This window comes from Pyrus communis, chromosome 8 (genome assembly GCF_041283825.1).
Source record: "Pyrus communis isolate YQ-2024b chromosome 8, ASM4128382v1, whole genome shotgun sequence".
In the NCBI taxonomy this organism is placed as follows: Eukaryota; Viridiplantae; Streptophyta; class Magnoliopsida; order Rosales; family Rosaceae; genus Pyrus; species Pyrus communis.
The window spans coordinates 8,167,855-8,180,239 of record NC_142572.1 but is presented as its reverse complement, the minus strand read 5'-3'; the positions used below and the strand labels follow the sequence as shown (position 1 = coordinate 8,180,239).

Genomic DNA, 12,385 nt, shown 5'->3' with positions numbered 1-12,385 from the left:
TAGTGATTTTGGGCATTTACGGAAAAACGTAAACTTTTGGGCCAAAGTGCAAATACACAAAAGTATCAAAACTTTATGTAATTGTATAAAAGCCCCAAAAGTACCCTCACTAAGGGGTGGCCGGTTTTAGATAGTGTAAAGGGAGGGTTGGTTTTGGTGAAAATTCAAAATTTTATAAAGTGTTGAAAAAGTGAAAGGTATGGGTTGAATAGTTGATTAGCGTGGTTGAAAAGTTTGATTGGTATGAGTTGTAAGATGTAGGTAAGGTGTAGAATTTATCAAACAATAAAAAAACACCAATCATCCATCACCAATCAATAACAAACCAAAACTTTATGAAAAACATCAAACACATTGAATCAAAGCGCCAAACCTTTTGTTCTTGGTATGAACATCAAGAACAAAGTAAGAACATTGAAGAGCACACATGAAAACTCATAAGAGCTCCATGAATGTTTTCACTCAATTAAAATTCAAAATTTACAATACTCAAAAGAGGGTTAACATCCTAAGGTACTTAGGAGTTCCTAATGTCAGTTTAAAACACTTTTAACAAGACAAACAAGAACCCAACAATCCACCCTTTGGATTTGGCCGAATTTGCCCACATACATGACACCAAATATTAGTTCCAATTATCATGCTTAAATGAACTACATCTACAACATTTGAGATCCTAAATTTTCAAGCAAAATTTATATTCAAAAAGTAAGAACAAAGCTTGTAACATTTTAAACATTTAAATCACAAACCATGAAAAAACACAAAACCCAAAAGGATTCACCATACACTAGACCTAAGCTCCAATACCTCTTGAAGGAAAAATTTGTCCTAGCAAAGAATATGTGAGAACATTTGAACGCATAAGCAAACTAATAACACTTTAAAGTAGACATGCATTAAAAAAACAATTCTAAAACCCATGACTTTCAAAGCCTAGTGAATGGTGAACCAAAAAACTCTTTAACAAATTAAAGAGAAAAGAGAGTTTGAGTTTCATTACCCTTGAAGCTCATCCTTGTTTACACAAGGGATTCATCCAAGTGGAGGGCCTTCAAGTCATCTCCTTTGCTCCTTGGATGGTTGCTTCTTTGCTTTTCCTTTGCTCCTTGACGATTTGAGGAGAGGAACTCCAAGAACACCAAAAGTTTGGTGTCTCTAAGTCTCCACACTAAGGATAAGGTGTAAAGATGAAATGGATGACTTAGAGGAAGGAAGATTGCTAGCTATTTTTCTCTAAGTGTGGCCGGCCTCTTTGGAAGACAAAGAGAGAAAGAGTTTTGCTCTTTTGCCTCAAACAAAACCCTTGATGTGGTAAAACTATAAAGTTCCTTTTATAGCACCTCACATTTGAGTGGCAAACTTGCAATTATGCCAAGTTCACTACCACTCACCCTATGGTCGGCCATCCTTTAGTTATTGGGCTAATTGCCCTTTGTTTTTTAGTTGTCATATGATTTGGAACAAACTTCCTAAGTCATATTCGTATGTTTTGGCCAAAGATTCCCGAATCATATCTCAAAGTATTCTCCCTCCACCATGGAAGGTTAGAGATCCCTTGTTGTGCATTCATACACCTATATGACTAGATAGCTTGACCCCAACAATGTCGTGGACACTCTCGATGGAATGCCTTTGACATGATCAAAGATCAAGGATCTAACCATTAGACATCTATGATGCCTTAGGTCAAAGGACTACTTTGCATATTGCAACTTACGAGTTCTTACATCACATGTATGTTCGAACTCTTTTTTTATAGTAGTTCAATGTACTCGATTACCATTTTGAGTACTTATGTGTTTGTCTCAGTGTCCAACACTAAATGACTTGAGACTAGTCATACTCACGCTTGAGTTAACATAACACATACTAACCTTAACGGATTGTCAATGCCCAATTGGCAATCCTATGGCTATGAACATTTTAGGAATGAACATAAGAGAAAGGTCTCGTTAATCTTACTTAGATCACTTCTCTCTTAGATTAAATACATTCCTTGGATTCCCTTATTGCTTAAACACACAATACAATAAATAGTGATTAACAATAAGCTTTGCCCTTCATTAAACATATAATAGTTTAACACAATAAGTATTCCAAAAGCTATTACATCAAATGACTGGCTTTGTGGGCATACTTCCAACAGAAATTTCTTCACATCGAAATCTAATATAATGTAGCCGTAAATTACATAACATAACTTTTCATTCTCGAATGGAATAGGGCCCTTACCGGAGACATAAGGGGACAATATCATGTTGAATTGGTTGTGATTGTTGTACTATTATTGTGGTTGCAGGAATTATGGATAGAACGTTGATGCAGAACCCGAACAGATGCGCTGACAAATACTTGGATGGAATCGATGATTTTGACTTTGCACATACACACAAATAGGGTGCAATTAGAATTCGGTGTCCTTGTAGGAGGTGTAACAACACAAAGGGACACAATTGAAAATGTTCAATTTCATTTAGTAAGGAATGGAATGGTAGAGACCTATAATATTTTGAACCATCATAGGGAACAATTAAACAATGCTTCATCTTCAGACATCACAGGAGTGAGCAATGTTAAACTTAATATGGATCCTAATAAACAAGTCATGGATTAAATGATGCTTTTCCATTTATGTTGACATTCACCAATCAGGAAAGGGAAGATGACGTGTCTGCACCAATGGACAATGTAGAATTCAAACAATATGAAAAAGTATTAAAAATACCAACCAAGAGTTATATTGGGGTGCCAGGGCTTTTTGGTTCTCGCGACCATTATGGAACTGATGCACATCAAAATAAAGTATCGTATATCGAACCAATGTTTTGATTACTTTTTTGGGATTTTCAAGAGAATGCTACCAAAGTACAATTGTTTGCCGAGAAACCATAGAAATGCGCAAAAGGAGTTGAATGGTCTCAGATTGGGTTACGCTTATAAAAACAGTTGTATATTGTTCTATAAGGAGACTAAAACATTGGATAAATGCTCTGTATCCAATGAGTCAAGGTTCAAAATGACATCTCAGAATAGGACGATGAAGATCCCACAAAAAGTCATGCGTTATCTGCCTTTGAAGCCTAAGTTGCGGCAATTGTCTTTGTCAACGCATACTACCACCGATATGAGATAGCATAAGGAAAAACGGGCAGATGACAAAGTGATGAGGCATATTGCAGATGCGGAGGCATGGAAAGAGTTCGATTAAACATTCCTCGATTTTGCTGCTAATCCCCAGAATGTTAGACTGGGACTTACCACTAATGGATTCAATCTATTCGGGGTTACAAACCAACACCACAACACTTGGTCAATTTTTCGTATTTTCGTATAATCTGCCACCTTGGAAATGCATGAAAAAAAAATTACATGACAATGACTCTATTGATAACCGATGATCTTGGTAGGTCAATTAATGTTACTTAAGGAAAACGGTGTGCGCACATACAATAAGTGTACTGGCAAGATGTCACTTTACGGGCAGCAGTGATGTGGATTGTGAACGATTTTCCCACATATGCAATGGTTTTCGGGTGGAACACTAAGGGTTATATGGCATTCTCTGTATGGAATGAGGATGTAACATCTGGTTGGCAAGCTGGAAAAGTTTGTTACCTTAGTTGTCGAAGATGGTTTCCATGGGACCGCGAGTGGCATAAGAAGGGTCTGGACATGGTTCGAAGATCAAATTTTGGAACACCTTAACCATTTGGATTTTGCTCCATTCTCGAAAACTGTAAGTAGGACCAGACCTTCTACACATATGAACTGGATGCACAAGTTGTTTTAAGCTCTCGTATTGGTTGAAACTAAAATTGAGACACAGCCTTAACGTTATGCATGTTGAGAAAAATGTATTCGACACATTGGTCGGCACAGTTCTAGATATCGAGGGCAAGACAAAGGACACGGTCAAAGCTCGTCTTGATTTGGAACGAATGGGAATAAGGATAGGTTTATGGATGAATAGGGATGATAAAGCCATAAGGGATCTTGCATTTCTTTTAATGAAACCAAATGACAAAAAAAAGTTTTTATCCTTTGTAAAGTTTCCTGATGGGTATGCTTCTAATATCGCGCGCTGCATGAACGTTGACGGGAGTAAATTAGCTGAACTAAAAAGTCATCACTTCCATATGCTTCTGCAATGCCTATTTCATATTGGTATTCTACACCTCTTGCCAAACGAAGTACTAAAGCTAATCATGTTGTTATCTAGATTTTTTTCGCACCTGACATCAAGATCGTTACGAAAGACGAACGTTAATCAGTTGTGCCATGACATTGTCCAAGTTCTATGAAACTTTGAGATGATATTTCCTCTAGCTTTCTTCATAAGTATGATCCATATGATGGTTGGCTTACTGGATGAGGCATTATTTGCTGGACCAGTCAACTTTCGATGGATGTATCCAATATAAAGGTATATAATCCTTATCATCTTTTATTCATACTTAGCTGACAGTTTTACTCATTCTTATCATATCGTTTTATTTTGGCAGGCTTCTTGGGGAGTTGAAAAAAAGTGTACGAAACAAACCGAAGCCCGAGTGATTGATTATAGAGGCTTGGGTAGTAAATGAGGTGCTTAGATTTTTTGGAATGTATTTAAAATATGTGAAGACAACTTTCAATCATCCTTAACGCAATAATGATAGGGGTGTGAGAAATGAGAAACTTTCAGTTTTTGCCCAAATTGCACAACCCTTTGGAGATTCAATATGAGGCGAGTCGTTTTCCAAAAAGAACATGAAGGTAGCGCATTGGTTCATACTCAACAATTGTGATGAGACAATGTCATACCTAGACAAGCATAAAGATATGATGAAGCTGGAACATCCTTCACATTTGTATGCCAAGAAACATCATAAATTGTTTCTGCGGTGGTTTCTCAAATATATAAGTTTGAAGTGTTTATGTATTGGACATATATATTGTAGAAATTAATTTGCTCGAATTAACAAGGTAACCATTTGTGTAATATTAGGTGAATCAATTGAAAGCATCGAATTCCCTCGCTTCCATTGAAGAGTTATATAACTTACCGTTCGGACCGATTCACGTTGAATTGTTCTCGGGTTGCCATGTTAACGGTGTCAAGTTCTTAGGGGCTGCATGAGTTGACAAGTTGTGTACGCAAAACAGCGGTGTCCATGTCCAAGGTGGAGGCAAAAACACAGACATTGAATTCTATGGCAAATTAACAAGTGTTGCAATTGTTTTACAAAGACCGATGCCAAGTGATTATGTTTAAGTGTCAATGGTTTGATACAAATACAAATAGGTAGGGAAGTGTTAAAAAATACTATGGTTTACTATCCGTGAACACTAACAAAACTTGGTACGATGACGACCCTTACATCTTAGCAAACATGGGAAACCATATTTTGTATCTAGATGACCCTAAAGTCAAGAGGGGTTGGAAAGTTGTTCAAAAGATGGATCATAAGAATGTGTATGTTGTGCTGGAACAAGACCTTACTGATGACGACATCGACAATGTCGCTAACCAACGTCAAGAATCTTCAATGAAAATTGGGATAGAAACACTCCGAGATCTAATCTTATCCAATAATCATTTTAGATACAGGGAGTAGCTTCATTCAAAATACCGGTTGAGTCAATCACAATTGACCTCTGTAATCATCCACGATACGATGTTGCAATGCGCACGAACAACGATGGCAATGTACCTATGGACAATGAAGTATGGGATACTGAAAAAAAATGATAGCAACGAAAGTGAAAGTTATTATAGTTCGGATGAAGATTAATGCAATTTATTTGTGAAATACATTAAATGGTTAATGTATTTTATTTGTGAATTACTTTTTCGATGTCTTTATTAATAAATTTGTTTTATTAAGTTGCTTATAATAAATTTTAATCGAACTTCCAAAAAAATAACCATTTTAAACATAATTGCACGACGAATAACCCATTTTCCGTCACGCAAGCGTTTTAATTTTATGCGAGTAGAACAGGTATTCATTGAGCAAAGCTACTTTGTGCGACAAAAGCGTGGTCTTCATCGTGCAATTGTCTAAAATGTTGGCTCAGAAATTTTTTTCCTGAAATTTTGAAAACAATGCGCAACAAAGTAGTAAACCTTGCGCAATGAACCCTTCATCGCCCAAGAATCAGTATATTTAATGTAATACGCAATGCATTTCCCTTCACTTCTCTCTTCTTCCTCATTTTCCTGACGCCTCCCACCCTTTCATCTTTTTCCCGACGAAGCTCCGACGCCATTTCCAACGTGTCTCACCCTCTCTCACCCTCAGTTCCACTTCCCTCAACACCCTTTTTCACCCTCTCAGCCTCTCTCTCCATCGCTCCTTCACTCACCCTCTATTCTCGTCGCTCCTCTTCATCTCCAAGAGGTAATTTCCTCTTTAATTTTTTTTTTTCAATTTACTTAATTTGCCATGTTAAATTAGGGTTTATAGATTTAGGGTTTTTTTTTAATTTTAAATAGGGGTTAGAATTAGGGCAATGGGGTTAAATTTAGGGTTCTTAAATTGGGGCTTAAATTAGGTTCTTAAATGATGGTTTATAGATTTTAAATTAGGGGAACGATTTTGGGCAGTGGGGTTAGATTAGGGTTCTTCAATCAGGGGCTAGATTTAGGGTTCTTAAATTGGGGGTTAGCTTTATGGTTCTTAAATTAGGGGTTGCTATTAGATTTAGGGTTCTTAAATTAGGGGTTAGCTAGATTTAGGGTTCTTAAATTAGAGGTTAGATTTAGGGTTCTTAAATTAGGGGGTTAGAAATTTTAAATTAGGGGTTAGAATTAGGGCAGTGGGGTTAGGTTTAGGGTGCTTAATTTAGGGGTTAGATTTATGGTTCTTAAGTTAGGGGTTTATTCATTTTAAATTAGGGGTTAGAATTAGGCGGTGGGGTTAGATTTAGGGTTTTTAATTTTTTTTTAGTTTTAAATTTAAGTAGAAATTATTATGCATGTCTAGGATAATTTTTATACTTGTAATCTTGCAATTTTTTTTTCCAATTATCTAGATGTCATAGCTCATTAGAAGTCGGAAGGCGGTGACAACTACACCTTGTCTGAATCCCCCACCTTCTATTGCTGCCGCCATTGCTCCAACGAAGATGGACCCTAGGCCGGTGAATCCAGTTGATCCAATTGGTCCCCAACTCCCCTAGGCATTGACATCATCGTCCTCTTTGGTGGCGCTACCTATTAGCACCAAGCATGCTCACCGACACCCCCGCACTCCAGACACAATGTCGCCATCAGCATCCACAACCGATGCCTCAGGTTCACAGCTAAGTAAACTATCCTAATTAACTCCCTCATTTCCTTGTTAACTTAGTTATGCTATTTTAAGATTAATTTTGTTCAGTTAGGTTATTTAAGGATTAAAAAGTTATTATATATATAAATATATGGTTTATTGTTGTGATTGTTCCCAAATGCCTTATTAAACTGTTGTGATTATTGTTGTTGGATACATATATTGTTTATTGTTATTTTCAGGATTTGGAAAATGTTTTAATTATAGGGGAGATTATGCCAAAATTTCGGTAGCATTTTTAATTAGTTTTGGTTTAACGTTAATTTTTAATTTGTTTGCATCCAAGAAAAACACCTGGAGACCTTGCCGGCAATTGAACACGGCGAAGGTCACCCGAGTGACCAATGATCGTATCACAATCGGATACGATGAGTGGCATCGGGCTACACCAACGACTGAGTAGCATAGCGCATTGGGCCACAATGTTGGGCACATCGTTCGGACTTTTTCCATATGCGGTGGAAGTCTTGGAAGGCGATTCCAAACGAGGTGAAGAAGGAGGTGCATCATTTGTTGGTAAGTATTCTCGCCTTTTTAATGTTTTTCATATAAAATTTATATATTTATATTTATTAATGTATTTAATTACTAATACTTTTGTAATATTTGTTACATTGCAGACAAACTAAAACTCTTAGTTGTGTTTCACCTTGTCCCGTGTCGTCCAAATCCGTTAGCAAATCTGTTAAAACTACTGACGTGGTTTGGACATTGAGTGCTGACGTGGTTTGAACATTGAGTTTCAAAGTAAATCTCTCTTTGGCTCGTCAAGTATCAATCTTTGTGTATATAAACGAGGATCTAGCATACACACACAAAAAAAAAAAAAAAAAAAAAATTTCTTCATGTGGTTGGAAATACAACCGCTCTACGTTATAGCCCATTTGATGCATTTCATCGAGCATATTTTCTACTTTCTTAATTGAGGTAAAGCTCGCCACATAGGTTCTATCGCTATTATAGGATGACAAGATGTGTAGGATAATGTGGTGCGTATACAAATATGAAAGAAGGAAGGAAGCCTTGGAGCTGCTAGTTTTATAATCCCTGCATTCAATTAATTTCCACATCCCTATTTGTCAGTCAGATCCCTAGACCAAGTATCAATAAGTGATGGTTCCTCTGTTGGCAATTTTGTCTTCATTATATTGTTTTCAATCACACATTTTGAGTACAAACGATATTCTACATTAACCTACACTAAATAAAAGGAGAAATCTTTGAGCCCAAAACATTATAGTAATGCGCTAACCACTTATCATTCAATCTCACATTGGGAGAAAAAAAAATGAAGAAGAAGAGAGATGGAACAAAATTATCCCATCTTGTAACTTGTTAATGGTAATTGTAATGTGTAGGATTCATCACTATAAGAAACATGATTGTAATGTGTAGGATTCATCTCTGTAAGAAACGTGATACCAAAATATCAAATGGGTGACGGAGGAAGGAAGCCTTGGTGTTACACTATCATTATCCATGCATTCAATTTAAACGAAAATCCTTGGTGTCTTATTTGCACGTAAGTTTGTTAAAGCTCCACGTATATTATGCATCAATCAAGTGATGGTTCCTTTGTTAACAATTTTGTCGTCTTCATTTTGTTGCATTCAATCTCATGTTGAAACTAACAAAACAAGTACCATCTCACAAGCGGAAAGACTTTGCCTATCTTGGGGTGTATAGACATTGTTCCCTTCTCGCACATTAGGTGATGTATCCGATGAGTATGTACACCCCGAGATAGGAACAAGGGGTATGTAAACCCTGAGGATTATGTACACCTCAAGGGAAGTCCCACTCCCTTGGAAGGTACTGCAAGTGAAAACAATATCAGAAGCTTCGTGTAAGCCCTACAGTAATTAATTAACCAATTTCCATGCCTGATGTTTCAAACCCATCTCTTTCACCAGAAAAGAACGGAACAGGAAAAGCAGACACCAGCGTTGTCCTCTTATCCTTCACACATTTCATTGGCTATGGAAGGATCATCAATCATCCCCCATATTCATCACCACAATCCATGGCAATTTCTCCACCTCAAAAACCAAACAGCCACGTGATCCTCTTATCTAATTTCCCCCTTCCATTCCCTCTCCATGCATGTGAATTCAATCTGTTCCCACCTTTTGCACCGATTTCCTCCTACTATTTTTCTTCTCTTCTCCAACGGCAACTGAAATTTTGTCCGACAGCTGAAGAAATTCCAACACTCAGCTCCTGGAAGAGCTCAAAGCACTGAGTAAATCACTCTACACATCCCACACTTCGAGTACTAGTACTCGAAGAACTGCCTCCCTTATCCTTCCTCGAAGCTTGGTTCCTCTCATACCATATAAAGATGGAGTTATTCCGGCAAGTGTTGAGGAGATTAGACTCAATAACAAACCGCGAAGGCGGAAGTCTTTGTCCCCATGGCGCTCCCGCCCAAAACTTGCTAATGATGAGGAAGATGAGGATAAGGATCAAGGCAAGAAGGCCGTGAAATATAATTCACTGGAGCTAAGAAGCTTGGATGACAAGGCAACTGCCATCATAGAGAAAAAAGGTATCTGGAATTAGAAGCCGGTTCGCGCTATTTCCCACATTGGAATGCAGAAGATGAGCTGCTTATTTTCTGTTGAAGTTGTCACTGCACAAGGTCTTTCAGCTTCAATGAATGGCCTTAGACTTTCTGTCCGCGTTAGAAAGAAGGAAACAAAAGACGGAGCGGTTCAAATAATGCCGTCAAGGGTGACACAAAGAAATGCTGATTTCGAGGAGACCCTTTTCGTTCGGTGCCATGTTTATTGCAGCTCTACCCATGGAAAAAAGACAAAGTTTGAGCCGAGACCCTTTTGGGTATATTTGTTTGCAGTTGATGCAAAGGAGTTTGATTTTGGGAAAAGCACTGTGGATTTGAGTCAGATGATTCGGGAGTCCATTGAGAAGAGTCGTGAAGGCCAACGAATTCGACAATGGGATATGAGTTTTAAACTGTTAGGGAAGGCGAAAGGTGGTGAGCTTGCTCTGAAACTAGGGTTTCAGATTATGGAGAAGAATGGAGGAGTTGGTATTTACAGTCAAGTTAAGGATTTGAAGTCTAGTAAGTCTAACAATTTCACATCTTCTTTTGGCAGGAAGCAATCGAAAACATCATTTAGTGTGCCTAGTCCAAAACTTTCAAGCAGAGGAGAAGCTTGGACACCTTCAGAAGCAAGAAAAGCAGTTGATCTTTAGGGGATTGATGAACTCAACCTTGATGAACCGAACCCGGTTCCTATATCATCACCTTCTTCTTCTTCTTCTGCAGCTCAAAAGCCTAAAGAACCAGAAGTGCCAAAGGTGGAGGTACTTGACCTGCCAGACTTTGAGGTAGTGGACAAAGGAGTTAAATTCCAAGACAAATGAGAGGAATATGGGGAGGAGCAATCCGAAAAGTCTGTTGGCGAAAAATCAGCAACATCAAGTGAGGTTGTGAAGGAAATTGTGCAAGACCATGTTCATACAACAAGATTGACAGATCTTGATTCAATTGCTCAGCAGATTAAGGCTCTTGAGTCTTTGATGAGGAAAGAAAAAATCAACGAAAAAGATGAAAAGGATGAAGATATCGAATCACAAAAATTGGAGGCAGATGAAGAAAATGTGACAAATGAGTTTCTTCAAATGCTTGAGGAGGAAGAGATCCTAAACGAATACAAATTGAATCAAGGTGACATTCCACCTTTTGCCCTTGAAGGGGCAGAGAAATCTAGTGAGGGTGAAGCAGCTGAAGTTTACCTTCCTGATCTTGGAAATAGCTTAGGGAGTGTGGTTCAAACCCGCGATTGAGGGTATTTGGCGTCCATGAATCCTTTAGATACTTTGGTAGCAAGGAAAAACACTCCAAAACTTGCCATGCAGATTTCAAAGCCGTTTGTTCTGCCATGGGATCAGTCCATGAGTGGATTTGAATTGTTTCAAAGGATTGCAGGTATTGGACTTGATGAGCTAAACACCCAGATTATGATTCTGATGGCATTGGATGAATTGATGGATAAAACTGCGGAGCAGATAGCTTTTAAAGGCATTGCGTCTGCAATCATTCAAGGAAGGAACAAGGAAGGCGCTAGCTCGAGCGCTGCAAGAACAATTGTTGCTATTAAAACCATGTCAAATGCATTGAGCACAGGCAGGAAGGAAAGGATTTCGACCTGGATTTGGAATGTGAACGAGAACCCTTTGACACCACAGGAGATTCTAGCCTTTTCCATGCAGAAAATCGAGGCCATGGTGCTCGAAGCTTTGAAAATTCAAGCTGAAACGGCTTAGGAAGAAGCCCCATTTGAAGTTTCACCAACAAACAATAGTTTCACAAATTCAAGTGGTGCAAAAGTACTTCAAAACCACCCTCTCGCTTGTTCTCGTACATTTACGTTATGTTTCTTTAGTTATTTTAGTACTTTAAGCTATTTTCGTGTGTTTGTAGGTCCAAAGGGCTAAAGGAGCAAAAAGATGCATTTTGGAGACTTTTGGAGCACTTTTGGGCTAAGGACGGATAGCTTATGCTTGAAGCCAAAGTGTTGGACAAAATTGAAGACCTAATTGGAGCCAAAGTGTTGGAACCTTGTTCTCTTTAGTTTTAGGACATTTAAACCTTTCCTAATCCCAATCATGCCATGCATAACACACATCCATTCTAACACATTGTCATTGCACATGCATTTCCTTCATTAGTTAACCCACATGCACTTATCACTTATCATCACCACATATCATATCACTTAATCACTTATCACTTATCATCACCACTTAACCACTTATCATATCATAACCACATATCATATCACTTATCACTTATCACTTAACATATCATCCACCTACTTCACCTACAACATCCACCTACTTCACCTACAACATCCACCTACTTCACCTACAACCTCCACTTACTTCACCAACCTCACACACCTACTTCACCTACAACATCCACCTACTTCACCTACAACATCCACCTACCTCACCTACAACATCCACCTACTTCACCTACAACCTCCACTTACTTCACCAACCTCACACACTTACTTCACCTACAAATGACATAGCCA

The 12,385-nt window shown here is 38.1% G+C and overlaps 1 pseudogene; it reads left to right on the top strand.

Moving 5' to 3' along the window:
* Window positions 1–12,385, top strand: part of LOC137718787 (protein PLASTID MOVEMENT IMPAIRED 1-like) — a 39,270-nt pseudogene that overhangs the window by 17,283 nt on the left and 9,602 nt on the right.